Below are 12,926 nucleotides of genomic sequence, written 5' to 3' on the forward strand. Positions count from 1 at the left end.
ATGACCAGCAGTGATCAGGAGCCCTAGAATGTTGGGTTTAAAATTCCAGCTATGCCGTCTACTCTCTGGGTGGCTTTGCACAAGGCACGTAGCCTCTCCAAGCTTGAGTTCTCCCATCCACAAAGGGGGAACTAGTAATTTGTATCTCCTCCGGGGTTGACACGTGAAGAATAAGTGAGAGGCTGTACTTGAATACACCTGGCACTCAATCAATACGTCTTAATCACATTCACAAATCTTGTAGGACAGAGTACAATTCATCATTGCCTCCAGACAAGTCATCCTAGTCTAACCCTGTGGGTAGGGTCTGTATCTCTCCTCCCCATTCTCCATGAGTTGCTGAGCCCCTTGTTGGCAGACATTGATTGGACCCATAAAGTCAACCTCAAAGACTGCTAGTCTGGGGCCACATAATCCATGAGAGGCCAGCCATGCTGCCCACGTGATAGCTCTCTCAAATAACCGTGGGGAACAGCCAAGGGACTTAGCGAATTCTGTGTTCACACTTGTGCACACACAGTCATACTGCCAGCAGGCTCAACTCGCAGCCAGAAAATGCATAAATATGATCTACACACACCCCCACACAGATTAAAAATATAGGCCAATGTCTACTTGCCAAGGAAAGGACTAAGCTATTTTCCTGAAAGAATATATTTAGACCTGACAGCAAGTCCCAGAATTTGCCGAGAAAAGGGGCCTGGGTCTGACACTATCGCTTTCCCACCTGAGAAGGGCTCGTTCACCACAGCGCCTTCGGGTTCTGTGCTCGGCAGAGTTTTGACAGGTTGAGGGCAGGCAGCCTCCAGAAAGCCTTGTTAATTTCCTAGGTGAACTAGCAGGATTGGCAGTTGCGGTGATTCCCCACAATAAGGCCATTGAAACGGTGTTCATGGAGGGGTGAACGGAAATGGTTCTGATGTCCTCTGTACACGGTGACCATGGGTCACATTTAATAAGCATTTTGTGCCTGTCTCCCCAGGCTCGTTTAGTGGCTTATTCTTCTTTTCATGGCAGGACGTGGCTCCTGTTATCTCAGAAAGAAAAGGGGCCGGGGGAGCTCAGCATCCAAAGGGGGCTTTCACTTCGGCTTGAGATTTCCGTGGACCCAGTGGTTGGCCAGAGAGTTTCCTAGGAATAGCAATTACTAGGTGGGTGTTTGGGATGGAGTCAACTCCACACATGCCCCTGATTCTCACTCCCACCAGGTGCAGAATATTCAAGTGTGGCCTTCATAAAAGGATTGTGGGGAAGCAGAAGTAGCCGAGCAGAAAGCCCACGCCAAGCTGTTTTATAGGAGGCCAAACTGGGTTTCTTGCATTTCTTGCAATTGTTTTTTTCCTGCTGGCAGGTGGGAAGCATTTCTACTTAATTTTATCCCTCTTGGCACTGACAGTTGGGTTGGATTAAGGACCATATTCGGACCTGAGTTCATTCTCAGTTACTTGGCGTGATTTCTCATGAGTCATGCCTTGCCAGGAAGCTCAGAAATACTGGTCCAAGCAGATGGCCTGTTGGGTCTGCCCTCATTTTCTCGTTCGTTTACCTCTTTGAAGGTCATGGAGCAACTTCCCCACTGCCAGTAGCATCCCCTCACTGTGGGAAAATGCCACTTGGGCCCAGACGGTGAATCAGTAGGGACAGAAGCCAACGTCATCACTCCCCAAACCTTCCTCACAGAACCCCAGGACCCAACCTTCACAGATTTGCTCTCTTTCTCTGGCAGAAAGCAAGGCAGCTTTGTTGCAAGAAACACATCCTGAGATGTATCCAGGGCTTGAATTTGGTTGGAAATGGATGAGACCTTCAGTCATCCCTTTATTTTAGTACATGTGACTCAAATGCCTGGGTATATGGGTGTGTGTCTCTGTTTCCTTTTGCTGAAGGCATTCAGTGACTGTCATCTTTTCTTTTTTCCCTCCAGCTGCAAGCAGTAAAAGGGAAGAGGCCTTGCTATTTAAAAGCCTTTTAAGCCCTGACACTGTCCACTAGAAAGTGTTAATTCCTTACTGTCCTGATGTTTCTCACCTCTTTGTGGATCATTCTGAGCTTTGGTGCTTTGGGCTATAATCAGTCTTACTTTTCACCTTTCATCTCTTTCCTGTCTATAACACATGGTGTTCCCTGCCAGCTCCCACTTTCTCTCTTATCAATCTATCTCTATCTACTGGCCTGGCTATATATATCTCTACCTGTCTGTCTCTATATATATCTCCATCTCTATGCTCAGAGTTGACAAATGCCAGAGAGACCTGTAATGAAAAAGTCCCTCCCATTTTAATGCACAGTAAATCCATTTCTATGCAGATTTGAACCCACGTTGGATCCTCCACCACAACTCAGGAAACGATTATTATCTTTCCTACTCCTTGAGAAGAGATCAGGGAAGGAAGATGATGCCCATTTCTGGAGAACTTCTTCTGAAATGCTAAACTCTTCTGAAGTTCATTACTTACAGAGTACTGTTTAGATGGTGGGCATTGTGATGGGCCAGAGGTCCAGAGATGAATGGGTCATAGCCTCTGACCTCCAGGACTGGCCAGCAAGTTTAGTGGATGAGGACTCAAGCTGAAGACATTGAAAATGACTGAACTGGTACCAGTTGCTGCAAATTGGTCAAGAGAAAAAACTCAGTGGACAGTGGACACTCAGCCTGGGTCATCCAACTGGGAGAAGAGGGGAGAGGGTTCATTGTATTTCTAAGTTTGAGAACAATGTCTGGAACAGGTCAGGTGTTCCAAAAATTATTTATTGAATCAAGGGATGAATCTCAGTGGCTGATTTCCCTTTTCTTTTTGGCTGGGCCATTTGCTGCAAGGAATCCCCCTTCTTCCCCAAGATAGGACAGTGTCATTGGGTAGGTATATCTTGGGAATTTGTACCATCTGTTTGGGGCCCATAGAGAGGGTGTACCAGATGGACCCCAGGTCTATTTTGGTCTTTACTTTGCATGTTTCTTGTTTTTTTGCATCCCATGCAGATGGACACTGTCAGGTTATTTATAGCAGGAATGTGCTAACAATAATAGAACAGTTGCTCTCATTCCAAGGCCGATTGAATTAGTTTGGCTTTGCATTCTTTGGCGCACCTATAGCAAACACAGGGTTAAATAGCTGTGGGACCAAGACGGTTCCCATAGAGCATCAGCTGCCACCCATCTTTACCCCCTTCACCAAGACAGTTCTCTCTGAAACATGGGACACAGTGATGGTGTTTGCATGCATTCCACAGGTTTTAGGAACAGTCCATTCATAGGTGCAAAACTTCTAAATAAAATACTGTACTGGAAAATGTAATTTAACAGGATATTAATACCCATGGCCAAGAATGCAAAGATGGTTCTTATGTACAAGAATATTCATGATTTTAGAATTTATAATAGTGCACAGCCAAGGAAACCATAAACAAAAATGAAAAGACAACCTACAGAATGGGAGAAAATATTTGCAAATGATGCACTGACAAAGAATTAATTTCCAAAATATACAAACTGCTCATACAGCTCAATATCAACAAAACAAAACAAACGATTTAATAAAAACTGGGCAGAAGACCTAAATAGATATTTCTCCAAAGAAGACATACAGAGGGCCAATAGGCACATGAAAAAATGCTCAACATCACTAATTATTAGAAAAATGCAACTCAAAACCACAGTGAGGTATCACTTCACACCAGTCAGAATGGCCATCATTAAAAATTCTACAAATAATGAATGCTGAAGAGGGTGTGGAGAAAAGGGAACCCTCCTACACTGTGGGTAAGAATGCAAATTGGTGCAGTCACTACGGAAAATGATATGAAACTTCCTTTAAAAACTAAAAATAGGGGGCTTCCCTGATGGTCTAGTGGTTAAGATTTCGCCTTCCAGTACAGAGGGTGCTGGTTCCATCCCTGGTCGGGGAGCTAAGATCTCACATGCCCTGCTGCCAAAAAACTAAAGCATAAAACAGAAACAACAGTGTAACAAATTAAATAAAGACTTTAAAAATAATCCACATCAAAACATCTTCAAAAAAAAAAACACAACAAACTAAAAATAGAGTTATCATATAACCCTGCAATCTCATTTCTGGGCGTATATCTGGAGAAAGTGCTAATTTGAAAAGACACATGCACCTCAAAATTCATGGCAACACTACTTATAGTCGTCAAGATATGGAAACAAGGTAAGTGTCCATCAACGGATGAATGGATAAGGAAGAGGCAGTGTATATATAAAATGGAAAATTACTCAACTATAAAAAGAATAAATAATGCCATTTGCAGCATCATGTATGGACCTAGAGATGATCATAGCAAGAAACGTGAGTCAGAGAAAGACAAATACATGATATTACTTATATGTGGAATCTTAAAAGAAAATGATACAAAGGAACTTATTTCCAAATGGAAATAGACTCACAGACATAGAAAACCAACTTATGGTACCAAAAGGGAAAGGGAATGGGGAGGAATATATCAGGAGTTTGGGATTAACAGATACACAGTCATATATATAAAAAAGATAAACAACAAGGACCAGCTGTACAGCACAGAGAAATACACTCAATATGTCATATAATGAAAAAGAATCTGAAATAAAGTATATATAACTGAATCACTTTGCCATATACCTAAAACATAAATCAACTATATTTCAATAAAAAATTAAAATTAAAAAAATTTATAATAGCAAATGGCTGAATGGGCCTCCCTGGTGGCTCAGAGGTGAGCCTGCAGTGCAGGAGCCGCAGGAGATGTAAGTTCAGTCCCTTAGTCAGGAAGCTCCCCTGGAGGAGGGCATGGCAACCCACTCCAGTATTCTAGCCTGGAGAATCCCATGGACAGAGGATGTTGGTGAGCTATAGTCCATATGGTTGCAAAGAGTCGGACATAACTGAAGCAACTTAGCACACACATAATAGTGAATACTTGAAAACAATCTATATGTTTGACAGTAGCAGGCTTGTCTAGAAAATTATCCTGCAGTGGTGTGATATAATACTCTGTAACTATCAAATAGTATACTTCAGGATAATAGTTAATACTATTAGAAAGTGGTTGTGATATATTAAGTGAAAACCTGCAGATCAGACACATACATATACATATATGATCTAACCTTGCAAATGTGCATGCCTAGGAAAAAACATTGAAAGCATACGGTGAGTAATTTCTCAGTGGGAAGATCACGAGTGACTTACTTTCTCGTCCTGCCTTTTTGTTTTTTTTAACAAGATTTCTACAATGAACATTTATTACCTTTTAATCTAAAAATATACATACTATTTTGAAGAATAGTCCCTTTGGTTGCTTCCAGGTGGGACTTGGTATCTGAAGTTTATATTAAATACTGGCTCAGGGCATCTGCTGTGAGAGATGACCAAGGGGAAAAGAGGAAGTGTACAGTCATGGGCTTTAAAGTAGGCATTTAAAAGGTTGCTTTTAATTTAATCTCAAAAGGAAGGAAGGTGATGTCTTCTCTGTAGATATTTATTAACGCTGGTTTGTATCTTACCCAGGCATCTCGAACTTGCCCTAAAGCCCGTCTATAAAGAACCGGCTCGTGTAGGCAGCGCATGCGCTTTTCACGTCCATAAATTGTGTGTTGCCCGAGGCTGGTCCTCTATCAGGTTTGCTGAGGAACGAAGACCAACCTTTGGAGTCTCAGCTTTAAGTAAATAGCAGAAAAGCTTTTGGGAGAGGAAGGAGGACTGTGGACCCAGCTTTTGCTTATATCCTCCCCCTTGCCAGTCCCCTGTCTTGGAAACTGGCCCCCACTCATGTGCATTTCCTCATGCACAACCTCCTTGTAAGCCCATCTTGGTTAAAGACATGAGCTTTCTAAAGCCTGAGGGAGGAACAGTCTGACTCATAGTCACTGTTTTAACTTGAACAAACTGTAATAGCTACACAGCGGGCTCTGATGATGAGCAGCAGAATTTATCTTTCTTGGTTTGAATTTACACTGACATACTCAGTGTTATGCGCCTAGATACAGCATCTACAAAGTCAGCTGTATCACGCTCACTATTTTTAACTATAAGAAGAGGAGCCATATCTAATGTAATCTATGATAGCACGGTAACTAAAATGTCCTACATAATGAGGACGTCTAATAAACAAAGCAGAGCAAGTATTATGTTTCAGAACAAATGCTGGACTTTAGGCAGCCTTAAAATCCAGTTACTACTATTAAAACTTGTCCCAGCAATTGAGAAATGAGGGTCAGCCTTTGATAGCAGAGAAAACAAGATTAGGGACAACCTTTTCAATCTGGGATTTAGACAACTGTTGGAGAACACAATTTACTTGACAAAAACTGGTCATCTGAGACAGCTTGGAAAGATGAAAAGAAATGGATTAGAGATTGAATCTATCCTGATTATTCTACTTTAGAATCTGATAATGGCTATCGGTGGGCTTCCCTGGTGGCTCAGAGGTTAAAGCATCTGCCGGCAATGTGGGAGACCTGGGTTCAATCCCTGGGTCGGGAAGATCCAATGGCTATCAGCTCAGTTCAGTCGCCCAGTTGTCTCCGACCCTTGGCGACCCCATGAACCGCAGCACGCCAGGCCTCCCTGTCCATCACCAACTCCCGGAGTTCACCCAAACTCATTTCCATTGAGTCGGTGATGCCATCCACCCATCTCATCATCTGTCATCCCCTTCTTCTCCTACCTCCAATCCCTCCCAGCATCAGGATATTTTCCAATGAGTCATATCTTCGCATGAGGAATTTCAGCTTCAGCATCAGGCCTTCCAATGAACACCCAGGACTGATCTCCTCTAGGATGGACTGACTGGATCTCCTTGCAGTCCAAAGTACTCTCAAGAGTCTTCTCCAACACCACAGTTTAAACGTATCACTGGCAAAACCATAGCCTTGACTAGACGGACCTTTGTTGGCAAAGTAAAGTCTCTGAGCCAGCTATGTAGGACCTACTATATAGCACCTGAAGCTCTGCTTAGTGTTACATGGCAGCTTGCATGGGAGCGGAGTTGTGGGAGAATGGATACATATACCTGTACGGTGAGTCCCTTCCCTGTTCTCCTGAAACTATCATAAAAAACATTTTTAATCAGCTATACCCCAATACAAAAGTAAACAGTCCTTACATTAAAAAAAAAAAAAAGATCCATCAACATCAAAATAAAGTAAAATCCAAATCTAACATACTTTGCTTAGCTCTTTTCAATCAACTTTGCAACTCTTGCTAATTCTATAATATCGTATTGTTTTGTCCCTGCAGTTCTGAGGAAACTTTGGTGGCTATCGTCCTTACATTGCCACTTGAAATCAGTTTCTAGGAAACCCATAGATGTTGTTGGTCTCCTCTTATGTCTCCCACTCAATCTTTGAAATATCTTCTGGAAAAGAAGAAATATCTATTCTTTAGTCCTATGAGACTCTTCACTTTCAAGTGGAGAGAATATGGAAGAGACCTTTCCTGTTAAAAGAGAGAAGGGAAAACACAGTAGAGGAGGCAGAAAGTCAAGAACACAAGAAGATAAGCAGCGATGCTCTGTATCACCTTTTGGTTTGAAGAATCCCAGTGTCTGCTGTCCCTCTGAGCATAAGACTATCCCAGGGCCTCTGTCTATGAGCAGAATGGCCATGGGAAATGGAAAGCCTGCCATGTCCTGATCACAGGAGAAGCTAAGTTCCAAGCAGCTCTTGAAGATCAGCAACTAGAGAACAGGCCAGGCTCACTCAGGATTTCCATTTTGGAGCTATTAGCAACTACAGCTGTCCGCAGGAGCCCAGGGCTCTGCAGCCTCCATCTGAATGGCTTTCACAATGCCAGATTAAGCATTTATTGAACAAATATATGAATCAATGGACTGCATAATTGGAGAAATGAAGGAAAGCTTTGCTAAACCCTAAAGGCCACAAAATTCCCTCTAAGTACCACTATCTACATTCCATAAGTTTTAACGTGTAGTATTATTGCTACAATTCATAATGATTTTATTAGTTTCATTATTATTTTATTTTTGACATGCTAGAGATAAATTTTTAGTTTAAAATGAATGCTTTAGAAAGTTTATCTTTTTATTATTCATTTTAAAGCTAATTTCACTTGGTTGTAAAATATGGTCTATAAATAGAATAGATTCTTTGGAATATGTTGAGACTTATTTATTGACTTTTATTCCTATCTGTGCTTTCTGATTTCTAATCAAGACTCTCTACATAGGTCTTAAATCAAGCTGTTAATTGTGTGGTAAGTCTTTAATACTTTAATTTTTTTGCCTGCTAGATAGACCGGTTTCAAAGAGAGGTATGGTAAACTCGCCCACCATTTTTTGTGGATTTGTCACTGGCTCCTTATAATTCTATCAAATATGATTTGTGTATTTGATGCCATGTGATTAGTTCATACGAAATTAAAATTGTTTATTTTCCTAGTGAATTTAACATTTTATCATTATGAAGCAGCTCCTTCATATTTAAAAGACTTAAAATGTATTTTATTATATTAATATAACTATCTATAAGTTCTTTTGGGTAGCATTTGTGTAATATTCCTATTTAGGTGTTACTTTCCATTCTTTATGTTTTAGATATGTCTCTTATAAATAACATATAATTTTGGATTATATGTTACTTGGATATCAAATATGATAATTGGATATCAAAAATATAATCTTATAGTCTCTATTTGGCAACTTTAGTCCATTTATACTTATTGTGACTATTTACATATTTATACTTATTTGTACCATCCTGTGCTAGTTACTTAATTTTTTTGGATACTTTTTTCTTTATTTTGTGCCTTTTTATTGATTAGTTGATAATTTTTTAATGAAATATTTTTCTGTTATTTTTTGGAAATTATGAACTCTATTTTCATTATTTTAATGGTCATCCTTAAAAGTTTAATTATATCATTGACCTTTGAACAATATGAGTTTAACTACATGAGTCCACTTATGCTTGGATGTTTTTCAGTAGTAAATACTACAGTACTACATGGTCTGTGAGTGATCAAATCCGTGGATGCAGAGAAACCTCGAATATGGAGGGGTGACTATAAATTATACATGGACTAACCCCAGCAGAGTTCAAGGGTCAGCTGTAGTTAACAAAGCTTAAAATGGTATAGAATCTTTTACTCATTTCTTAAACTTTCTGCACATTTAAATCTGACCACTTCCTCACATCTTAGACATTAGACTTTAGATTAGATAAGGTCAGACATCTTAGACATTATTGTTGACTGGTTTTTTAAAAATCTCTAAACTATGTACTATATTACTATTATATTACATATTATTGCAGCTCTATATAATAACTATTCATTTACATTTGGATTTGCATGTTTGCCTCTTATTGGCTTACATTTCTTCTTGCATTTTAGATCTCCCTCCAGAGATAATTTTCTTTCTTCCCAAAACATATCTTTTAAAGGTCCTTTTGTCATAGTTTGCTGATGATTCACCCAGCTTTTGTATGTCTGATGGAATTCGATACACCTTGGAAAGGAGTCACCAGGATTTGCAGGTGGCTGGAATAGAGGGTGAGAATAAGGGAAAGAGGATAGTCAGGAGAGATTCTAGCAGAACGCTCCCCGTGTATAGGCACAGAAAAGACACTCAGAGATGCTGCAGTGGGAAACCCTGAGGGGTACTGCCTCTGACTACAATAAATGCTGCTTGACAGACGTGTAGGTCTGAGGACTAAAAATCCTGAGTCCCCAAGACCTTTGTAAACAATTTCAGGTATTCACTCACTCATCAGTTCGTGTTTTGGACTTAATAAATCTGTTTGTTTATTTGTTCATTATTTAATTATTATTTAAACAGATTTTTAAAGCATCTGCTTTGTGTTGGGCATAATGTTAAGTGGTGAGGATGTGAAAATGGGCAAATCTTTACAGGGACTCTGCCCTTGTGGATCAGACAGCCTCGTGGGAGAACAGATAGCAATCAAGTAGTCAGTCACACAAGTCAGTGTAAATATGTAGTTGTGATAAGAGCTCTGAAGAAAGGCGCCTGGTACTCTGAAGGCCTAGAGTAGGAGGTTTGACTTTTGGCAGGTTAAAGAAAGCTTATCAGAGGAAGAAAATTTCGAGCTGATTGCTGAACGATGATGAGGAACAAACCAGGCACAGAATGGGTGAAAGAGCCTCTGGGACGAGGACGCTGGCAAGTGCAAAGACCCTGTGGCAGAAAACGTCAGGTCCAAAGCCCTGTGGTGGGGAGATGGGCGTGGACGGGGTATCAGAGAGAAGGAAGAAAGGGATTTAGGGAGACGCTGGGACAATCGGGAACGGACAGACTCGGGTCCTTATAGACCACTCAGGGAGGGGGCCTTATCTTGGGGACAGAGCTGCCGACATGATTTAGGCAGAGGGAGTGACCAGATCAGACTTATGTTTGAAGAAAAACCAGATAGCTTCCTAGCCTTTTCTCTGTTCTCTGCCTTTGCAGGAGGGCATCTGGGTGCTGTTCTCCTGGAGATGCTCATAAAACTTTCAACACAGGTGGGAGTGGCTGGCGGGAGGCTTTCTGGGACAGACGTGGGACTGTCGGCTTCCTTTCCATGCTCTAAGCCAAGTGGCAGAAATATGTTCTAAGCGCCTCTAGGAAACAAAGGAATAATCAATAACAGCAGCCTGAGCACCCTTCCTGACCCTTTGCCGGTGGAGGACTCTGAGACGCTGCAGCAGATGAGGGGCAGGCCAGGGCTGCTCAGGGCACTGTGTTGTGTGAGCTCCTCTCCTGACGGGGCTTCCCCTCAGCCCTCTTTCCTTTGAGCGGGCAGAGGCATGGCAGGCTAAAAAAGGGGCAATCAGTGAAACATGGAGTGGAGGAAGGAAGAGGGGGTTGCAGGGTCAAATGCGGAGTCCTCGTGGGAAGTGGATCCAAGGCGAGCTCTGGTGCTGGTTCCAGGCTTCGCTGTAGCTAACCCGCGGTGTGACCTCAGGCAGATGCCGTGACCTCTCTGTTGGCCTCTGCGTCCCAATCTGTAGATGAGGGCTTTCCCAAGGACATCCACACGCTTGGCAGGTGTGGTGAGGGAAGCCTGTGAATAAAGATGATGCAATGTCTTGTGGAGGTTCAATCTTTCTGAGGCAAAAAATGTTATTCTTATATTAAAACAAATTCAGATGTTTTGGCTCAAAATGCAAAATTTACACATCAAAAAGAATACAACAGGCGAAAATTGGTTCATGTTCTTTCCCTTGTTATTCAGAGGCCTTGAGTGGAGAGGGTTGGAACGCATTGGATTAGATGTGCTCTGAGATGCCCTCTGGCTCCTTAATATTTTGATTCTTCGGTTTCATGATGAAGATCAAGGAGAAGGAGGATTAGGCACTGTGTGGATTCTAATGGGATTTAGGCTCCCGTTTTAGGTTTGAGAAGGAGTGAGTATTAATGTGGGTGTTCAGCTGTGCTTCACGCTCTCCCGCCTCATCCTTCCTGCCTGCCTTACTCCCCCTTGTTCTGTCAACGTTGGCTCAGTGTCCCCTCCTGGGGGATGCTTTGTCCCTCCCTTCACCCTTCCTGCCCCAATCCTCTGAACTGTTGACTGAGGCTCTCCCTGCTGCCCACAGAGCTCTCCAGGAGAGCTCGGAGTTTGCACTCAGGCTGTATGGTATCGCTGTTTTCTTGCCTCCTCATTGTGTTAATCCATATTTACAAGCCTCATGTTGTTGGAGAATAAAGTCTCAGTGTCCAAACAAGCCCTTCGCCATGTAACCTTGCTGACCTTTCTTGCTGTGTGTCTCATAACTTTCTGATTTGTGGCCTGGACGTTGGGCATGCCCAACAACTTGTAGTTCCTCAAAGTGCCATGCTGTCCGCTGGCTTTTGTTTCTGCTTCCTGGAATGCTGTTTTCTGAAACAAGTCTTCCCTTGTCCATATGAAGAATTCCTCTTTATCCTTCAAGAATCAGCTCCATTGCTTCCCCTTGGAAAAGCCTTTATTGCTTCCCTGTGTGGAGTCACTGCCCCTCTACATTCGCTCTGTCTGATTTCTAAAGTCACACGTTCGCATGTCGCCTGAACAAATGAAAGCTCATGGAGGCCCTATACGTAGTGTGGCATAAACTCACATCAGTGAGTGCCAGCTGAATGAATACATGCCAGGTGAGAGAAAACGGGAAGGAGTGATCCTGCTATACTTCCATAAACGCCTCCCCCAACATTAGCCCAGGCAAAGGGTATAAGTCCTGGGTTCCCAAGGTTGTAAATATAACTCCAAGAATGCCTGTGCTAATTAATTTCATCACCCACTCATCTTCTGACACGTCCTTATAGAACAACTGCTATTCACTCGTTAATTTATCAAAATGATTTGCACTGTCTTCAGTTCAGTTCAGTTCAGTCGCTCAGTCGTGTCCGACTCTTTGCGAGCCCGTGAATCGCAGCACGCCAGGCCTCCCTGTCCATCACCAACTCCCGGAATTCACTCAGACTCATGTCCGTCGAGTCAGCGATGCCATCCAGCAGCCATCTCATCCTCTGTCGTCCCCTTCTCCTCCTGTCCCCAATCCCTCCCAGCATCAGAGTCTTTTCCAATGAGTCAACTCTTTGCATGAGGTGGCCAAAGTACTGGAGTTTCAGCTTTAGCATCATTCCTTCCAAAGAAATCCCAGGGTTGATCTCCTTCAGAATGGACTGGTTGGATCTCCTTGCAGTCCAAGGGACTCTCAAGAGTCTTCTCCAACACCACAGTTCAAAAGCATCAATTCTTTGGCACTTAGCTGTTGAGAATTCAGCTTGAAAAAATAGGCAAAGGGAAGAAACAGACAATAAAGGAAATTTGCTAGTCAAATTTTGAAATACATTTATTGAAAGAAAAACAGCAAGGTCATAGGCCAGATCATAAGGGATCTTAGGGTGCCACTGTGGCCTCTGAGTGAGGAGAGGAATGACCTCATCTCTTTTACATTTAAAAATCTCACTTTGTGTCACATGCCCTGATTTCAAAC

The sequence above is a fragment of the Ovis canadensis genome, chromosome 17, assembly GCF_042477335.2.
Source record: "Ovis canadensis isolate MfBH-ARS-UI-01 breed Bighorn chromosome 17, ARS-UI_OviCan_v2, whole genome shotgun sequence".
Lineage (NCBI taxonomy): Eukaryota > Metazoa > Chordata > Mammalia > Artiodactyla > Bovidae > Ovis > Ovis canadensis.